Genomic DNA, 21,301 nt, shown 5'->3' on the forward strand with positions numbered 1-21,301 from the left:
AATACGAAAGGATAAAATACTGGGAAATAAATAGTAGGCCAGAATGAGTGGTATTAACGAAGGTTCTTAAAGTGGGGTCTCAAAGTGAGATTTTTGGGACCCCCTCCCAGAGGTTTGGATTTGATAGGTCTGCGACGTATTCCTGGGACTCTGTAATTTTAGGAAGGACTTTTGGTGTGGACGAGACTCATCAATATCCTGTTTTCTTCTTCTTCTTGCTACTTGAAAAGATTATACCTTCTCCAGCCCCTTCCAGTTGGGTGCACCATATGACTAATTCTGGCCAGTGGGTTGAGAGTAGAAATTACATATATCACTTCTGGGTTAAAGCATTTAATTGCCAGTATCAGAACCTACAGCATTCTCTTCCATTGCTGTGCCAATCAGAGAGGCCAGTTACAGGATGGTTGAGTCTTCATTAGCCTGGATCTTTGAGTCACTGCATGGAAGAAAATGGTGCTAGAAAGTTGCCCAGACCTGCAGTGGGTTTTGCAACAGCAATAAATAAACCTTTGTTGTGTTAAACCATTGAAATGTTGGAGTGTTTGTTATTGTAGCATAATCTAGCCTATCCTTAACCAGAGGATTTTGATGATCGACCAGGTTTGGGAATCAGCAGAAGAGATAATAAATGCTGAAGAATTAGGGAGTGAAAAGATCATCTAGAGCTGCCAGTGATCAGCAAAGGTTTAATAGAAGAATTTGAGCTGGGCCTTGAAAGATGGATAAGATTGGGATAGGGAGAAGTAAACAGGACATTTGGGATGGGGCAGATGTCACAAATGATAGGGAAAGAGTCCTAGCAAAATAATAGTTCCTTTACTTTTCTTTTCTCTTAAAAATGAACTAAGACTTCTCTTTATAAAGTGCTTGGAGGGCAGATGCTTCAACTCTCTATTGCCAAATATTTATTTTCTAGTTGGACAAACTGGAATAACAGTCCATGTGCAGTGTCACGCAATGAATCTTTCAACAAACATTGAATCATTTCAGTGCTTCATTTGTTTGGATGGACAGTCATCCTGAATTCTGCTTGCAGAGAGAATGTAAGCACATCATTTTCAATGGGATTAGGGAAGGTTAAAAATGGAAGACTCGAATACCATGCTGAAGTTATCCTTCTCCGACACAATGAGAAAGACCCACATGCTTTCCTTGGTATTTACATCCAGGTGATTTTTTTTTTCCATCTGAAAGAGCAACCTCTGCTGCTTACAGGCTCTCATTCCTCCATTCTGCCCAACTGGCTTTCTTTCCTTTCCTGCTTGTTCTCTGCTTCCTTTCTCCCATCGTCCAAACTTTCAGGATACGAGATCAGTGAGGAGGAGGGAAAAGAAACTGATGTTTACCGAGGGCTTTATGTGTGCCATATGTGTGTTTGACATATATCATCTCATCTAGTCCCTGAAGACAGCACTCTGAGAGGTACTGTTTCCCCCATTTTTGTGGATAAGAATGCTGAGGCTGGTAATTAAGGAGATTGCCCAAAAGAACACAATAGGAAGCGGTGGAACCAGGACTCAAAGCGAGGTCTCTTTGATTCTGATCTTCTTTATATGATACCACACTGCCCTCAGTGAGCTGGAAGCACTGCAATTTATTAATCCATCTCTCTTTGGACCAAATTGCATGAAATCCTTAATTAGAAAGAAAGGGTTATAGATGTAAATCTTTCCATCTTTCACAATGTACATGAGATCTTGCTTAAACCAATCTTTTTCTATGTAGCAAGAAATTGCTAAAGGAAGGGGGATACTAGTAAAGTTTGATTCCAATAAATTCTACAACTGCTTTTTCATTGAGAGTAAATAAATGGATGTAAGACATTCAAACATTAACAAAAATGCTCTTGCTCTATTTTAGCTCTTGGAGAATTTTGAGCAATTATGGCATTACTACATATATATATAGAGAGAGGATGATTTAGGTGGATCCTAAATACTATACAGCAAGGGCAGCAAAAGATTAGACCCAACAGCTTACTCCATACATGGGGGGACATTCATTTATTTGTTTATTGGACAGATGTATACTAAGTGCCCAACATGTGTGGGCACTGTTCTAGGTGCTACAGATACTGTAGCATATGAGACAAAGCCCTGGCCGCCATGGAGCTTACAGCTTGTGGGAATCAGATAATAAACAAGAAAAAATAAATGACTGTCAAATGTAGTAGGCAGAATAATGGCTCCCCTCTCCCCAAAGATGTCCTCATCCTAATTCCTGGAACCTGTGAATATATTGCCTTACATAGCAAAAGAGACTTTACAAATGTGATTAAGTTAAGGACCTTGAGATGGGGAGATTATCTTACATTATTTGGTTAGGCCCAATCTAATCACAGAGGTTCTTAAAAGTAGAAAATGTTTCCTGGCTGTGGTCAAGAGATGTGACTATGGAAGAATGGTCAGAGAGAGGCAATGTTGCTGGTTTTGAAGTTAGAGGAAGGGGCCAGGCTTCAAGGAATGTAGGTGGGCTCTAGAAGCTGGAAAAGATGAGAAAACAGATTTCCCCCTAGAGTCTCCAGAAAGGAATGCAGCCCTGTCGACATCTTGATTTTAGCCAGTGAGACCCATGCGGAACTTCCGACCTACAGAATTATAAGGTAATAAATTTGTGTTGTTTTAAGCCACTAAGACTGTGGTAATTTGTTACAGCGGCCATAGAAATCTAATACATTATACAAATATATTTTATGAGGGTAATGATTACTCTGAAGAAGATAATGCGGGAGAAGGAGATAGCTGGTGACTGCTAGTGGGATGGAATTTTTTCCCCTTAATACTGTGATCAGGGAGGGCCACTCTGAGGAGGTGATAATTGGCAGAAACCTAAATGAGGAGGAGCCAGCCAAGTGGAAATCTGGGAAAAGAGTGTTCTAGGCAGAGGAAACATCACATGAGTTTGGAGGGCACTGTCCAGTGTTCTATGTTGGTGATGTATGAGTTTATCAGAAACAAGGCTTTTGTTCATTCATTCTTTCATTCACTCATTCATTCAACAGATATTTATTGAGTAGCTCTGATGTGCCAGGCACTATTCTAGGTGTTTAGAGATACAGCAATGTACACATCATTTACACACTGGTTTGTCCCTCAAGGCTTGGTTTTACCTGTATGTGGAATTCTCGATTCCAGAGGCAGGCACCAGATGCTCTTTTCTTAAAAGAACCTCTTAGATCCTAGGGAGAGAATTGAGCCTGTTAAGTTCATATAAAATCCCCCCAAACCTGGGTGTGTTTGCCCTTCTAGATGCTGGGTAGCATCAGGGCAATTCTTACCTCCGAAGTTTTCTAAAAGTAACCAGTACAGGAATAGTACTGCACCATTAAAAAACTTACATCTATCTTGCTCCAAAATGTTTAAGTTGTAATAATATTAATGATAATCCTTTATTCACTTTTATTTTATTTTATTTATTTTTTTGTGAGGAAGATAAGCCCTGAGCTAACATCTGCCAATCCTCCTCATTTTGCTGAGGAAGATTGCCCCTGGGCTAACATCCATGCCCATCTTCCCCCACTTTATATGGGACGCTGCCACAGGATGGCTTGACAAGCGGTGCGTCGGTGCGTGCCCAGGATCCAAACTCCAGGCTGCTGCAGCGGAGCGTGCGCTCTTAACCGCTGTGCCTCCGGGCCGGCCTCCTTTATTCACTTTTAATGTATTACATTTTGGCACCTAATATGCCTAGCATGATTCATTCTTTAAATGATTTGAACTTTCCTGTAAAGTCAGAACATGCTCTATCTGTGTGGCCGTAGACACATTCATACACACAGTGGACATTTCAATCAACCCAAACATTTTTTTCTCACCAAGTCCCTGAAGATTTTTTGTTGTTGTTAAATTTACTAATTTAGTCAGTGAGAAAGATAAGCAAGAATGTATTGGCGAAGTCACCTATCTCTTCAAACAGCTGATGTTCCTGTAAATCAGAATTGATCTGAATTAAGGTGAATGATAAACGTGCAGTGCCAGACTGCCTCCTGGGAGCCAACTGGGTGAGTTTTCAGGGTGAATTTTCTTTGTCCTCCTGGCCTCAGGCTGACTCTAGCTCTGCTTTTTTCTCCTCACCAAAGCTGACCTTATCTCCCTCTGCCTCATCTCCCACCCCATTCCCACCTCCAGTCACTGAGGCAGAGGCTGAGCTCTGCTGTGCTAACCTCGAGTCTAGGTGACCCTGAACAGTCACTGATGGGTTTTGTCTTTCTAGATGCCGCATTGGGCCATAGTCAAAATCCCCAAAGCCTGCTGAGGGAGGCTGAGTCTGTGTGGACATCTCATAGGGGTTTAGAACCTGAGATTTCAGCCTGTGGGTGTATGACACCATGTGCAAGTGTTGCAGGGAACCACTCACAGCTTCGTGCTGTGTAGAGCTGGGGAAAACCCACAAAGTGTGTGGCCTTTTTTCTCACCACCCCTCCCCAACTCCTGGGCCTGGAGAGTTCCCCCTCCTAGCACTGTGATATTTTTGGATGTTCCTCTGAATAGCTCAGGGACAATCTAGGGAATAAACACAAGAGATATCTGTCTGGAAATTTAGGAACAAACTTCCTTGACTCCCAGAGGCCTTTGCATATGCTGCTTTCTTGGCGTCAACTTCCTTTGCCCTTAGTCTTATGCTTCCTTCAAAACTCAGCCCAGAAATGCCTGGGAAACATTTTCTGGCCCATCCTTCTTACCCCAAATGCAAACCATACTCTAGCACCAGGCACAGTCTCTATCATGGCCCCTGTCGGCCAAATCTCAACCATTTGCTTGCATTTGTTTCTGCAAGGGTCTCCAGGAATGCAAAGACCCTATCTCTGATATGTCATGGATGCTTAGAAAATGTTGTTGAATGCACATTCCTCAGGGCCAAAGGTAGAACTGAGCAGAGTATTTTCTGCCCCAAGTGATTATAACGCCCATTATACATGAATTACCTAAGAATAGTAGACTCTGGAATTAACAACAATCTAAATTGACAAATGTTCCTTGTGTGAGTAATGGCTTTTACAAATTGACTAGACCCTTTTCTGAAAAACAGCAGGAGTGCATTTTATACATATTAGCATTTTTTAAGTATTTCCATTGAAACTTATAATTCTGGCTCAGCTGTTGGAATTATGTCATATGCCAAAAGCTAAACAGAAGTTCAAAAGAATGACTCACTGCCCAAATGCAGAAAAATGGTAAGGGCCATTCAAAACCAACTTAAGTGTCAGTAAACATTGAAAGAAATATTCTCTTGAGATTCAAAAAAACAAAAAAAAAACCGAACAAAATAAAGAGACCATCCTTCCTAGAGGATAATTTGAGACAGGCTCAGGGAGAAGCACAGATGAAAAGCCGTGCTTCCTTCTCCAGTCTCAGTTGGTACAGGAAGAAGATACCAGGCATCTCTGAGTTGTAGAATTACTCCTCTCCCGTGGGTTTCTGCATTCATTTTCCAAAGCTCTGGGAGCTGTAGAGATTTTGCCTGGGTTCCAGGTAAGAGCCTATGAATTTCAAATTGTAGATACCCTTGACCACTGTAAACCCAAATGTGTCATGACTGACCTAGTTCTTAGCTATGATCATTCACAAAGGAAAACAGATGCCTTTGCTGTTTGCTTATGGAAGGACCTGGGGCAGAGCTGACTGCCTCACTGGCTGGGGTGCTAATTGACTGGTTGACCTACATTCGTTAAGCACCTGCTATGTGCCAAGCACTTGGGATGAATGAAAAATAAGAGAAGTTTCTCCTTTCCAGAAACTTAAATGTCGTAGCGGTAGAGAGGTGTCTAGTCTTTAAGATCACCAGAAATCGAAGAGATGTCCTTGTGCTACTTGGTATCTCCATGTACTTATAATAAGTCAAAGTTATTGGCTGTACTTGTAATATTTTCAGGCTTTGGGGACCCGGATTTGATGTGTCAGACAAAGATCAATGTGAGTTATTTTTTGTGCATTCCTTAAATTTACATTTAAAATGACATAGTATTTCAAATTATTTTTTGGAATTAGGCCAAGTTGAAAACAAATAAACATACACATGAGTTTTGAATGGTCACAGGCTTGGACATAGAAAATGAGCTGTTTGGCAGACAGATCTGCTTAAGTGCAAACCTCTACTGCATACTAATTATACTTATAATCAGATACACATGCAAACATACACACGCAGATAGATGTTATTGATCACAGATTAAAGAGTCTGAAAGCTGGAAAGGACCTAAATTCATGCAGCCCAATCCTTCCATTTCTAAAACGAACTACTACAATTAATGATAATAATCATAATATAGCAGTCATCTTGAGCATTTGCTACTTGTGTGACGTGCACCAGGCTGTAGTCTCCACAAAGGCAGGAACCAGCTGTTGGATTACTGCTGCGTCCTTAGTGCCTACCTGGTGGCCTCCACATAGTAGGTAAATGCTCAACAACTCATGTTGCACAAAGCAATGACATGTTCCAGGCTCTGTGCCAGACACTTTACATACATTATACCATGGAACCATCAAAACCACCCATGGTAGATATTATCATCACCAGTTTGCAGATAAGGAAACAAGACCAAGAGCTGTGTAGTAATGTGTTCAGGGCTAATGGTTTGTTGTTAATGGAAGAGTGAGGATGAAAATTCAGATTTCCTGACTTCCCACTCCAGGAGTGTCTCCACTGAATATCCTACTGTCTCTGTGAACATGTACTCTTGTGTGTGCCAAAGATCAAACTTGGATTAATGTCTATAAACAAGGTATGAATATCACCAAATTAATTAGTGAAGGTCATATTTACCCTTCACTGAGTGTCAACTCGAGCTATTTGTTTGAGTGAAGATTTCCACAATTTATTACAGTCAGTCAGGGCTGCCCCTCGGTAATAGGCAATGTGCTTGAGTTTCACAAGTCTGTGTGAATTGCTGTCTTGCATTTCTTAGCAAAGGCTGAGCCTCAGTCAATATTTTTACAGTAGGACAGTTCTTTGGAAGACTCTGGGTGTTACTTAAGCTAATAAATGACTATCCTTCAAGCAGAATTACAAGCAATGCCCCAATTAATGAAGGTGGTAACAGCCGCTCTTGGTTTACAATGGCCCCATTGCCCAAGTTGGTCACTGGCTGGACTTTCCCAGTCCCCAGTGATTTACGAATCCAAAGCAAAGTGGAGAAAACATAAAATTTATTTTTCCACAATTTGAGGCATGAGCTTCCCTAGCATTTCAGAGCCCTACATTTCTGAGATGGGCTTTGATTCAATCCAGTCTGAATGAAAGACATTTCATCACCCCAGAATGCATTTCTTTATTTGCCTTGGATCTATGATTCTGTCAGTATTGAGAGAAAAGAAAAATCAATGCTGCACTATAAACCTCGGGCCGCCTCTGGCCAACGTGGTCAGCATGGTGTGAGCAAAGGAAATGGCAGGGGAAAAAATTGACCGCTCAGCAAGAGTGTGGCCAGTAACGGACACAGCTCAGGGCTAATAACAGCTTGCAATTACACATGGAAAGCCAAAGCGTGTAGGGCATTCAGTGCGAGGGAGATGTAATACAATTTATTGAACCACCGGTTAGAGTTCTGCAGCTTCTCAATAAAAAAAGAGCGTTGGGCCTATACTCCTTAAAACACAGACTTATATGGTGCCAACAGGCGAAGGAGACTTGGAAAGCCTTGTCTTAATTGGAGAGAAATCAGGAATATGGTCTATTTACATTTAAAATTAGGTATCTATCTCTCTCTCTCTCTCTCTGTCTGTCTATCTATCTATCTATCTATCTATCTATCTATCTATCTATCTATCAGGTTTGGTGCATATAGTATCGGTATATTTAGAAATGTATATATATTTACAAAAAATTCTGGTTGATGGTTCTGTCTCGAACCATATCTAAAACCAAGTTAATGATAATGAGCTGAGCAAATACATGGATGGCTGAATGTATGTATTTTTCAGTAAAGTGTGCAGGGTTCTCTCACCGTGCTAAATACATAACTAGCAGCATTACTAATGCATTCTGTCCTGATCATCCATTTTCTTGACTCTCCAGTGAAGGGTACCTTTCCTGCTGGTCTTTAACAAACAGTGATTCAGAGACAAAGAACTAAGAGTGATCAGCATGTTTTGATTAGCCATTGGGGTCTTCTGAGGAAGTAAGAAGGAAATGGCTTTGAACACTAAAGGCTGTTGTTTCCTATCTTATTGGGCTTAGCTGGGGTTCATGTTTGTTGGGTGCTGAGTTCTGCTGGAGCATAAGTTCTTCTCTGAGTGTGAAAAGATTTCCAGAGCTGGCTGCTTCTCACTAGCTTTCCTGTCTTTACTCCTCTGCAGACACCTCTGCAGATATCCCCAGGAACCTCTGAGTTCTCCTTTTTGGGGCAGGTGCAGTGGACTCGCTCTTTCTCAGAGCACCTCTGCAGCTGCTGGATGCCTGTATGCTCTCTTGCAGGCACTCCTGTTTCCCAGACTGTTCCCCCACTTCCTTTCCTGTAAGTAGAAATTGTTGTGAACCAGGTGGAGCAAAGATATACTAGCTAATTGAAATTTTCATAGAAATGGTTTTTTGTGCACACATACCAATAGTAGAAATTTTATGTAAAACCCTGAGCAGACCCCAGGCCTTCTGTTGCAGGGCTGTGTAGATAGCATTTGCTAAAAGAGGCCCTTGCAGCCCTGGGAGAGTTGTTTACTTGGCAATGAAGAGAGCGTCCTTTAAACACTCTTCCTCTTGAGATGGAGAATTTAAGTTGATGCCAGGTCCAGGAGGGCTAGAATAGTTCCCTGGTAATTTCACAGTGTGCGTGGGTTCTTTAAGCTTAGGAGAGTACCACTTGGTTTGGCACATTTACCTAAGGCACAATACTGGCTTGGGCAAGCAACATCAACTTTGGGGTGGGAGGGGGGAGGCTGGGCACCAGTGAGTGGGCAGAGAGCCATCTGTGAGCTCCACATTTGCTCTGGGTGGTTAAAGGCTGTATGAAATTAATTGAACCAAACTAGGTGACCTGTGAGCTCTCTGTCCCCCTCACAGCAAGGTCAAATGTGAGCAGGGAGAGGGGAGAGGAAAGGGAAATGGAGTGCTCAGTCCTGGTCCCTGCAAGTGGCTGAGCTGAATTCCTATTGTCCACTGCTGCGCACAGCCACCCCTCAATCCCTAAAGGCGCCAGACCCTTCCTTTCCTCGATTCTGTCCAGCATAATCATTCTCACCCCGACACACACACACACACATGATCCTCTCATTTCTCTTTTCCTCAGCACAAGACTCAGGGGTGTGTGCACACATACACACGCGCACACCCCCCCGCCACACACAGCTGCTGACCTGGAGGTGTTAGCCACTCTGCAGCTGCTGTTCTTCTCACATTAATCTATAGGAATCAATGGACATTTCATTAGAGTAATCAAGTGCGGATGCATCCTGCATTTATATTCTGTGCCCCCTCCCCGCTGCTTTCACAGACTAATTGGTCCTACAGCCAAGAGTACATGGATATTTTTCCCTATAGATGAATGTCAAGAACGGTTTTTTACTACTGGTTGAAATACCTATCAATACGGCGTCTGTATAAAAGCCTTCGCCCATCAAAGCCGCAGAGCTGTTGATAATACATTATGCACTCCTGGTTCTAATGCATCTCACTTCCTCTTTTACACCTTATTGCACATCCACGCACCATTTATGTTTGTCCCATTCGAAGAATTAACTAGCTCTGGGCTGCCTTTGTTTTAATGTTTAGCCCCTGAAATAATTTTTCCCTGTTGAACGTGTTGTCCATTGTTACAGGGCAGCTGTGGGAAGGAGCTGGAAAGGGAAGTGGCATGGCGTTCATGCACGGCTACACCTTCCCGCTCTCTTTCTTCCTGTCTCACCATTAAATACACTTTTTCTTGCGAAGGCTGTGTGCCAGGTGAAGGATACAGAGAACATCTTTGTTCTGAGTGGACTTTTTGTGACTGCAGTTTGATAAAACAAACAGACAAAAGAGGCTCCTGCTTCTCTCTTCTGTAAATGTGTGTCTAGGGGTGGTAATGTCAGAGGCTGTTGGGAAAAGAAAGGTCAAACAGATAAAAAAGAGCCTTGGCTTTAAAATGTGTGCACGACTAGAGGCAATGGCCAGGCTGTGGAGTGTGGGCTGGAATGACGACCGCAGGCTGTGCTCATCCCTGACCCCCTCCTCAACCACGTCTGCCCTGTGCCACTGGAAAAAGTAAGATGAGAGTTTGCTCTTGGAGAAATTTGGCAGGCTTTGCTGACTTTCAGAAAGTGGGGAAGGATTGGACTAGCCAATGGTCCCTTTTCTGAAGATTTAGCTTGCTGGGAAATGGAAGGAAGGGGTGAGGGTTCTCAGATAATGAGTTGGGTTGTTGGGTTGTTGCTGGGAGCAAACAGGAGGCCAGTGAGGGGCGTGTCAGAGCCAGTTGTCTTGACCCCTATGTAGAGAATTGGGGTAGATGAAAAACAGAAGTCAGAGGGCCAGGGTCTCGCAGATGTCTTTGTTCCACTTTGTCATTGTTCTTACTTATGTCTGCTTTGTCCACAAGGTAAATTTGTGGGACTCAGGAGGATGGTGATGGCCCACCCCATCCTCGCTTTGACTCTGTGAGGTTCCATGTCACTGTTTCCAGATATTGAATAGTGAGCCAAGAAGTCTATGACTGACTCCCCTATAGAGTAGAGTCAGAAGGCCTCACTCTACCACTTTCTGTGTGTGTGACTGTGGGTACGCCATTGAATTGTCTTGAGCCTGTTTCTCATTTGCAAAATGAGAACAATATTTATACTCACCTTCAGACTGTTGCAAGGATCAGAGTTCAGATATTCAAAACTGCTTTATGAAATGAGAAATCATGTGCATATCTAAAGTGTTATGATCATGATTATAATACAAAGTTTTCCTTTTACAATGCAAATATGCTCTTATCAAACATGTGTTTGTGTATACCAAGTGCCACATGCCATGCTAGGCACTCTCAGCTCTACTTTCTCATTGAAACCTCACAGCAGCCTGTGGGTGAGATATTAGTCATTGCCCATGGTTTGTGGATGAGAGTTGAAGTTACCCAGCTCCTGTCATGCGTCTCCCAATTCAGGACTCTTTTTATGGCCCCTCAAGTGCCTCCTTACCATGTGCCAGGGGCAGTTGCTCCCCACACCCTGCTCTGCTTCCAGTGTTTGTTCTCGCAGAAGGTGCCGCTGATGGACCCACTGGTGAACCTCAGTCCAGGGTCAGATCTCCTTGGGGTGGTATCGCATGGGACTTCTAACCATAGTGCCCAAGTCCCATCCCACTTCCCTCAGGGCCACCCCCAAAACCTGACCCTGCATCTGTTCAGTGCATTTCTGTTCTGGGAGAAGGGTCAGTGGAAGGCAGGTGCTCATCATCCCCAATGGAAGTACAATACACGATGGGTTAAAGTGGCTTTCATGGGCTGCCCTGGAGACCCTTCCTCTTAACTCTGTGTCCCCAGGAAATGCAAGTTCTGAATCACCTCTTGAGGCCCTTTTAAGTCCAGCCAGATTGCAACTTGGGGTCTGCATTAAATTACAACCAAGAGAATGGTTCAAACGACTAGGGTTGTAAGCTGGTGATGACCACCATGATTGAGGCCATGAGTCTAGTAAGGAGCCAGAAAGCTTTGTTTTTGAATTTTTGACCCAATAATGCTCTTTGGATGATTCTTTCTTAAGTTGTGTGCCACCTGCTAACCTTCTGGCATTTGTGGGCTCTACCGATTAGAGTCAGGGCTTTCTCAGGGGTCAATACAAAGCAGCCTTAGCCATCGGTCCCTCAAATGAGTACGTCTCTCCTAAGATGGATGTGCACCTTGGCCTTCTCGTGCTGCTCTTTTTTCCCAGTCTCTGCTGACTTGGGCCCAGTGTTGGGAGCTAGGCACAAAGTTAGTCCTGATTCTACAGACCTCAGCCTGCCTCCAGCAGGAGATTGTGGTTTGCAGAAGTGGAGGAAATGATTTCTTCTCACTGATTCTTGGCCCTGGTGGGATTGCAAAAGTGACAGTGAAGACAAGAGGTGGCTTTCCTGTGTGTACAGTCTCAAAGCCTTAGATATTCATGGATGGCAGATCCATGGATTAATATAGGAGTGAGGCCTTGTAGACATGTGTCTCAAACTTTTTGAAGTTGACATTTTTGAGGTTAACCGTATGCCCCCTTACCTCATGACATTGGAGCCACCAGATAAGGAAGATTCTGGGTGGAAGACCACTGGGCTGCTCCCATGACAGTGTGGTGCAGTAGAAACAGAATGGCTTATACAGTCAGACAAGTGGTAGGTGGATCCAAGATCCAGCAGTTCCAAGTGAGCTGCGCCACTGGGCAGATATAGAACATTTCTAAGCCTCAGTTTATGCGTGAGTAAAATGAGGACAATAATTGTACCCAACCCACGAGGTGTTGTGAGGATTGAGCGAGATAGTATATTAAAGTTGTTAGCACAGTGCCCAGAGTACTGCCTCAATAAATATTGCCACTTGTTATTATTATTATTCATGAGGTTTTATTAGAATTAAATGAGATACTGTATAAAGCACTTGGCATAGCTCTTTGTACACAACAGGCACTTCTTAACTATTAGGCAGCCCCCCCAAAAGAAAAGATAATTAAAAAAATTCTTATAACCATTTCTGCATGACCTCTCCCTTCCAAAATCCTTACAGTCTGCCCAAGAGGGAAATGGAAGATGGTTTCTCATTTCCCCTGACATCTTCGGAGACAGATTTCCTCCCCAGCACCTTATTTCAATGCGCAACTGTGCACTGAAGCAATCTTGCTACCCTGTGTACATAACTGAGATAGTTTCTTTGAGGGAAATTGGAGCTGGAGGAAGGTTCTGGGAATTGCACAGTTCTTGGGCATGAGAATTCCAAGGGGCTTTTTCTCTAGTTTTAACAGCAAACATTGTTGGAACTCAGCTGATTCCTGAGGGCTGTGGTGTCTGTCTTAATTTTCCTGAGGAAATGGACTGAAAGTTGCTACGAAATTCTCAGTTCGGTGTCTGGCCTGTTCTCCTATGAGCACTTCTGGCAGCTTGACTTAGTAATGTGGTGATTCATTGGTTCACTGAATCTCTCAAGCAACTGTTCTCTGTTGTTATTCAGAAACAAATCCCAAGTTATTACCATGGATGTTGGGGAGGAGATGGAAAAATAGGAAGATATTTGGAGGATGGGATATGCGGCAGGAACTCCAGTTTTGGGAGCTCTGAGAATGAGATAATAAGATGGAGTGAGCTGCTTTGATGGGGGTTGGAAGGTGGGCATTAAGGGCCAGGGAGGGACTTTGGAAGAAAGAAATTCTGCAGAGGAGCCATTAGGGAGGAGGCAACCTAAGAAGGTGGCAGAACAGAGAGGCTAATGGGTGGAGGGGGTAGAGCATATTGAGTTGCTGACTGTGAATGGGAAGCAGGGGAACAGAGAGTGCTGAGAGCTAAGGCCATCGGCACAGGGAGCAGCACATTCTTCTGTACCTGCGCCTGTATTGAGTACACACAGCAAACACGTCCCATGGTGTATTTCTTCTCTAAACCCACCATCTTTGTTCTGTGTTATTGACCATATTCTAATGTTAGATTTGTTCTTAAGATCATAAACCCTTATGGCAGAAGCTGTCGGTGCCCCACTCCCTCCCTCTCCACACTCACAGTTTCTGGAAAGGCTGATGGTTTCCTGCTGCCAGCACCTGTGACCCTCTATCTGAGGGCCATCTATGGCTGCAGGAGTGTGCTTGGTTGCCACACGAGCAGGCCAGAGATGCTGCTTGTGTGGCTCTCAACCAGTGATGGATGGGAGTTGGCAGCTGGATACCTCAGCTTCCTCACCTCTTAGTGGAACAACCCTGAGATGTGTTCTCACCATCTTCCACACGTCCCCAGTGAGACTGAGCCCCAGTGAGCAACCTGCTCACTAGCGCACTCTGCATGCCATTCTTTCCCTTCCCTCTCTCACTTCCCTTCTCTATCACTGCTTCTGGCATCACCTCCCAAATAAACTACTCTCAAATCTTTTTCTAGGATGTCTCTGGCAAAACCACACAGAAAATAACCCTTATATGTAAACTTTTGTTCATACATCCATTCTTGTTTATTGGCATCTCACTATACCAGGCTCTATGCTAGATGCTGTGCTGGGAGAGTTTCTCTTTCTTTTCCTTGCACCCACTCCCCCACTTCCATTACCACCACTACTGCTAACACCACCACAGGACCTGGCAGAGCGCCTGGCTCACAGGAAGTGCTCTGCAAACACCTGCTAAATGAAGAGAAATGGAATGCCTCTGTGAAAGAGCACTGCAGTACAGGTCCAGGGACTTCCTCATCAATCTTAGTCACATTATTTTCTTCCTGTGTGACCTTGAACAAGACACTTCGCCGATGTGGGTGTCAGTTTTCTCATTGAAAATAAAAGAGGGGGTTGAATGACACGATCTCTAAAGTTTCATCTGGGTAGGAATATATACAGTCAGAGTATGGAGTACACACGGCCATTCTTTCTCAAACGTGTGTGGCTTTGTCCTCTTGAATAGATATTCCAGTATTGTGCCTGTGGCTCTGGTTGAATTCGATCATTTATTCTGCAGCAAAATCTATTACATCCAAGCAAGAAGGAAACATAATTCAATAACATTTGATTTGCAAACTGAATATTCATATGGCTTTGCTTTGGTGTTACAAATTCCTGTTTTTCTGAACCGAAAAGTTGAGAACTGAAAGTTGATAGAGGTGGCTTTCATCACTGGGAGCCTTCTGTGCCAGGAAAAATGGAAACAAATCCTGGCTAAAACCCCAGCCATGTTTTTTTTTCTTTGTCCCTAGCAAAGGTGACTGTGGAAGAACGAGATGGACTGATGTCCCGGAAAGCGATGAGGGAGATCGGGGTCCGGCTTCACAAGTCGCAGTCAGCGCCCTTCACTCCGACCTGGAGGGCACCACCTCATGGCGTGGTGGTCGGGGTGGGGCTTGGGCTCCACATCCATTAACTCCTTGGCTTCTCGTTTGAAACTGACAATGAGGTGATGTGGGCAACTGTCCATATGGAACAGGACAGAGACCATCAACTCATTTCACATGGGCCACCAGACAGCACCTAGAGGTAATAACATTCTGTCAATAGTGACCTAGGTTGGATTCAAATCAGTGATTTAGGGGTGAAAGGCGATGGATTCTATTATGAAGTGCCCTTAGCTATCTAGGGGCTGAAAAACCATCCCTTTACCACAGTTAATGACAGAATCAAAAAAGTCAGTCGTGTTCTTTTCTTTCTTTTTTCTTTTTAGAAATTGAATACAATTTTGGATTGAGCTATGGATCCACCAATAGAAGATGGAAAAGAAGACTGGTTAATATACTTCAACTAAGTATATTAACTGTTGATCTTCATGACACACTTTCACATTGTTTGTCTTTTTTACTTCTTTCCTTATTTCTTCCTCTCTTAGCGTGGAGTTTTCTGAGCTGAATATAACTATGGTTTGTTTTTTGAATCAAATTTTGTTTTTTTCTTAAGGCAAAATTTGTAAATCTCCAAGACAAATGTCCATTTTCAGGGTTTACCATGGATTCACCAAGAATAGGGCATTCCACATGGTCAGTCTAACAGAGAGAGTGCTTCCAGAACAGGACCCCAAAGGTGTTCAGCCCAAGCCAGGGTAGGAGAGTTGGACAGACCCTAAACGTTGGGATGCTGAACAGCTGAAAGTGAAGAGATCATTCCCTACGTCTGTTTGTTTTCACCATTAGCTGGAATGAAACGCGTGCTTTGCCAACAAAATACTTACTAAAGATCAAGGGGTCCATTTTTCTTACCACCACCTTGTTTCTTTTTCTTTTCCCCTGCCCATTTGAATCTTAACCTTGTGACTAACAGCATGATCTTGGAAATAAATGAACAATTCAGCCAGGACTGCTTGCAAATTAAGATAAAATAACTAGAAAAGCTGTGGCTTTCTCTCAAAGACCAGAAACCAGGACGGTAACAATGTTTTAAACTGTACATTAGGGCTTTGTATCCCTGTGTTCTTAAACTGTACAATCCCTGTAATCTGAGGGTTTCAAAGCCTTTGTGAGGCAAGCTTCCACTGCCTTCTGCAGGGGCCTGCGTGATAAAGTGTTGGTAGTGAACATCCTCATTTTTCAGATGAGTTTGGTGGAGTTGGGAGTGAAAGTTGGCTCTCACTCCAGCTCTTTTACCTGCCTTATTTCTCCAGGGCCATGTTTTCACAGGGCTCCTGGGCCAAATATTGTGCTCAAGATAATTTGCAAGTCAGCCCTCTGCCTGACTGAAAATGTAGAAAATTCTTCAGCCATGAGGGGATGATTCTGGGGGCACAGCACAAAACAGGGAACGTGGTGACCTCCAGCAGGGTGGGATGTTTAGGGATGTCAGAAAGGCGCACATGACCCTAAATCCTTCCCTGATCAAGGCCTGAGATTCCATTCAGAGTTTCATCTCTTTGATGTTGACCCCAATTAAAATAGAACTGAACTCAGGAGAACTGTCATATATTTTAGTGTGAATAAATGGTCTAAGAGGACAAAATTAAGGGAGTGACGATAGTGAGGGTGGAGATGGGGAAGGAATAGATAAAGAATGAGGGAACTCATTCTGAACACCAGCTGAGAGAGAAGATAGTGGGTAAAGGCTCTGGAAGCCTCTTTGGTCAAAGAGAATGTACCCTACTTTGCAATTTTGCCCAAATAGACTTGGGGTCAATCAGCCCTGCCTCCATGGGCTAGCACACCAGTATTGGGTGGTTCTCAAGCTGCTGCACGGGTACTTTTGGAACATTCCTCTGGGCTTCTCTGTCCCTTGATTTAACCCTTAGTTAGCAAAGCAGCTTACACGTGATACGCCTGGCTAAAACTCAGCTCTCTTTGCAAATGAGTAAAGACATTGCAAGGGCCGAGAAAGATTGGATAGCAGCACTCAGAGAGGCCCTTGAATGCTAGAGAATGACTGTCATTTTGCCAGAGACTAGAGAGAAGGCATCTGTGGTTGGGAGCTCTTTGTAGATGGGGATTTACTGTGGCCATTTCTGTAAGATGGTCCGACAGTGGGTTGCATACTCTCACCCTCTCTCTCCCCATCCTTCTCCCGCTCTCTCTTTCCCTCTTTTACATAGTGTGTACAATTCACAAAGCATAAACATTCATTATCTAATTTTAGCTATATAGCTTCCCTACAAAAATTTTGAAGAGATTTAACAAACAGATAAACATAAACATTCCTTTCCTTCTTGCTTTGTTCCTCCCTCAAAGAGACCTGATCTATCTGTTCAGAGCCAAATGGATGTAATTAGGTGAAGAATCGCTTTCTCTCCGTATCTGAGCAAATATGTTTTGCAGTGCACCAATTTCTCAAGGGCAGTGGGCTGGGACGGCCAGTGACTGCTGGGGGATGGCTGCTGACCTTCAGGCCAGGCCGACTTTAATTTGCAGAACACTGCTGGTCCCAGGAGGCTCTTCAGGATGGGCCACACAATCAAACTGAGCCAGCAGTCTGCTGCTCTCCAGCTGCACCCACCACCCTGCAGGACATGAAGACGTAGCTAACTAGACATTGCCGCTGCACAGACTTTGGAATTATGAATTGGGAAATTAAGCACCATAAGAATTCAGCCCTTTACCCAAGAGCCAAAAAGCCTTCTTGTCTCAGTGGCGCCTCTTTCTAACTGTATTATTTAACAGGAGAGTCTCTGTTGACGTAGCACATACAGTCCAAGTTTCGATTGCATATCCTGTGTGCTCATTTCAAAAAGTGATGCTTTAAATGAACTTGATAATTAAATCGCAATTATGTGAGTGGCCTGAAAAACAAATGCTGGTTTAACACAATAAATCCACCTGGAGGGTTGCAAAATTTGTTGACGTGGAGAATCCTGGCATCTCCAGATGAACACAGTAACTGTCTCCCAGCTGATCTGATTATCACAGCTGTCTTAATGACCAGGTTGGGTTGCCACATGATCAGTCCAGTCGATTGCTGCACAGTCGATTGAAATGATGAAAAATAATTGCAGATTGACTGGGCTGGGGTGGATTCAGTTACGGCACCAAGCACTTCCTTTGTGTGTACATATGTGCTTGTGCGTGTGGTTTGTTTGCATGTGAAAGAATGTGTACTATTTTGCTAAAATTATGTTTTCAACTTGGGAAAATTGAAGACAGACAGCAATTGAAGACAGTTACAGCTTGTGGGCCAATTTAAGCCATAGTGTTCGGGCAACATGAATGTCAGGGACAAAATACTATAATCGTTGCTATTACGTATGGGCAATTAGATTAAATGTCAGTGAAGTATTAACTACCACATGTTGTTAGATGGGAATTCGAGGAAGAGAATTCTCTTGGATGCACATTACATATAGAAAACGACAAGAATGTAAATATATGGGCAGTGCAGTATTTTTGAATGAGCTGGTTGTCAAACACAGTAGCAATGACACTATCCTTTGCACCCTTGAGAGTTTGTACTTCTCTTTGTGTAGCACTTATTTCTCTTAAAAAAAAATTGTTTATGTATCTGTCTTCTTATGAGACACTGAGATTCTTGGGACCAAGAACTGTGTCTTCTTTTTTGTTCTTGATCGCAATAGTAACTAACAGAGTATCTGCTATTGCCAGGCACTGATGTACAGTTATCAGCTCACTTGATTCTCATAACAACACTGTGAAATGAGTGCTATTATTAAGCTCATTATACAGATGAGGAAATGAAGCACAGAGAGGGTGAATAACTTGCTCAAGGTCACAGAGCTTGTTAGCGGCAGATCCAGGATTCACACCCAGGCAGTTGGGCTCCAGAGTCTGTGCTTTGAAACACTCTGCTTGCTTTCTGATCTTTGCAATACTTGCACTGCAAATAGCTTGTGCTCAGTAAATGTTGCTGGATGAAGGTGTCTGCCAGTAAAGATTAGTGTATGCCTTTGCAACTGTAAAGTGTAAGATATAGGAAGAGTTGAATAGTCACAGTTTCAGAGTGTTCTCACTTTCAGGGTTATGTGGACAGGCTGTGGAGAACCAGAATGACAAGTCTTCTGTTGGTATAAATTCGTAACACTTACCTTTACACTAAAGGTGTTTGATAAATATTGGTTAATTTTTCATTTCTTCCTAACTTTCTTACTTTTTACTTCACTTTTCTGAGATTTGATGTGGCTTACAAAAAATTTAATAAAATTACCCTATATATTAATACAATGGAAAATAAAGAGTGAGTGAAAGTTAGTGTACAAACATGTAGATCTTAGAGTTATATATAAATATTGTACTTGCTCACTGAAGCTGACATTAAGCTTCCTAGAAGCTGTGGCAAAGAGATACTTCATCAGTTACATGCTCACATTGCCCATGGAGAGGAAGGATTGAGAGTGGGGAGGGTAGAACACATTTGTTCCTTAGAGGAAACAACGCTTTTTCTTATTTATGTCTCCAAGATAGTTCTCATTCTTGTCTACATATAGGAGTCACAGAGTGATTAAATAGATAATGTCTTCAATGACTTTCTGGGAAAAAAGTAATATATTTCATAAACTTGTTTTTTATAATATGTCTTTATTTAAGCCAAAGGCAAAGGCTGTAGCAAAATTCAGTGAAAGCAATTCTGTGAGAGGCTAAGAAGTTAAGAAAAGTAACTTTTAGATAGTGTGGCTTAACCCAAGGATGCAATCCTGAATAGCTAGATTCATGGTGGGATGGCTTATAATTCAGTGGAGGTGACACAATGCTAAAAGCGAAGGAAGCGCAATGTCTCATAATTGGGCTTGTCATAAAAGTTTATTGGTTGGAAGTTCACAGTTATATGCTTTGGCTGAAGCTTGGTGTGCATATACTGTGAGTTGCTGATTAAGGAAGAATTCATATGCTTAAAGATCAACTGAGCAGATGTTAGATCTACTTTCTTCCATGAGCATTGTATAGCCTAACCAAAAAATGCTCACACGACTGGCAAGTCTTCTAATTCTACATGGAGGTGGTGTAATGATGATGTAACCATGATTCTAATTGAAAGGAAAAAATTAAATTATATATGGCCTCTCGTATTAAGTCTACATTGACATATTCACTCTCTCTTTTCAACTAAAGTCTTTCTTTGGCCCTCATCTCACAGGGATACATTTTCAGGCACAAAACACAGTTTTTAAAACTAGAGGAAACAACTATGAGTTGCAAATATTTAATTTAGGTCTCATGCTTTTCAGGGCCCTGGTTTAAGCAATGATACCTCAAGAAACAATCTGGGTGGGGTGGGAGCAGGATGGAGAGAGATGGTTCTGGGCTTGGAGCTAGATACAAATAAAATTTGAACTATATTTGAATAGTCATTGATTCTCTTTATAAGGGGCTACTGGGGCATGATTGGTCTTACCTGTCAATCATTTCACACATATCCAGTGGGTTAGTTTGAAGTGGAAACCAGTTAAAACCTAGTTCCAAGGAAAAAATAAAAGGTCACATCGGTTTGTCTCTCTTAATATGAATGATGCCTGTGTTCTCTCTTATAAATCATTTTGCTCGTGCATAGTGGTCTCATTCCTCTTCAGATCAGGTCCAAGTGTTCCTTGGGGGGATCCATACACGAAGGTTTTATTCTATTTTCCTTTTTGAATTTTGTCCTAAATCTTTCATTGCATTTAATTCTGCACAACAATATATCTTCCTGAGGTCTAGTGGCATATGCATATTGATTTCCTAAGTACTTTCTAAACTTCCATATGAAATGGAATAAGGGTTTGAGCTACTGACTCAGAATTTCTTGGAAGACATGAATAGTTTCTACACACTTCTTAGGGAGGCAGAAATAGAGAGATCTCTGCAGAAAGTTGCTTAAACTCTCATCAGATGAGATAATTTCTCCTGCATCGATGCATTTTCATGTGCTAATATGTCTAATTAATGTAGAGAGTGGGAAGGTATGTTAATTAAAGAAATAATTAACTTTGAGTGTAATTATACAAGTAAAAGCACAATTAGTAAATTAATTACTTTCTCTTGCTGTGGATGTCTATTCTAAAGGACTAGTTGCTAATGATCATGGTATTTTTATAATTTTATTTATTTATTTATCTTTCCCCCAAAGCCCCAGTAGATAGTTGTATGTCATAGCTGCACATCCTTCTAGTTGCTGTATGTGGGACGCGGTCTCAGCATGGCCAGACAAGTGGTGCGTAGGTGAGCGCCCAGGATCTGAACCCCGGGCCGCCAGCAGCGGAGCGCATGCTCTTAACCGCTAAGCCACGGGCCGGCCCTGATCATGGTATTTTTATTATAAAAGATAATCTCTTTTCATATCAAATTTAAAGGGAAGGAACTTGCCATCGGA

The 21,301-nt window shown here is 42.7% G+C and overlaps 1 long non-coding RNA gene across 1 annotated transcript in view; it reads left to right on the top strand.

The window, feature by feature from the left end:
• LOC147917558 (uncharacterized) overlaps positions 1-14,823 on the top strand; it is a 139,383-nt gene extending 124,560 nt beyond the window's left edge. The window contains exon 4 of the long non-coding RNA XR_015550622.1: positions 14,797-14,823. This is a non-coding gene — a long non-coding RNA (uncharacterized LOC147917558). The remainder of the gene's footprint in view (positions 1-14,796) is intronic.
• Positions 14,824-21,301: the final 6,478 nt, after the last annotated feature.

This window comes from Ceratotherium simum, chromosome 3 (assembly GCF_057802395.1).
Source record: "Ceratotherium simum simum isolate JZ-2026a chromosome 3, ASM5780239v1, whole genome shotgun sequence".
NCBI lineage: Eukaryota > Metazoa > Chordata > Mammalia > Perissodactyla > Rhinocerotidae > Ceratotherium > Ceratotherium simum.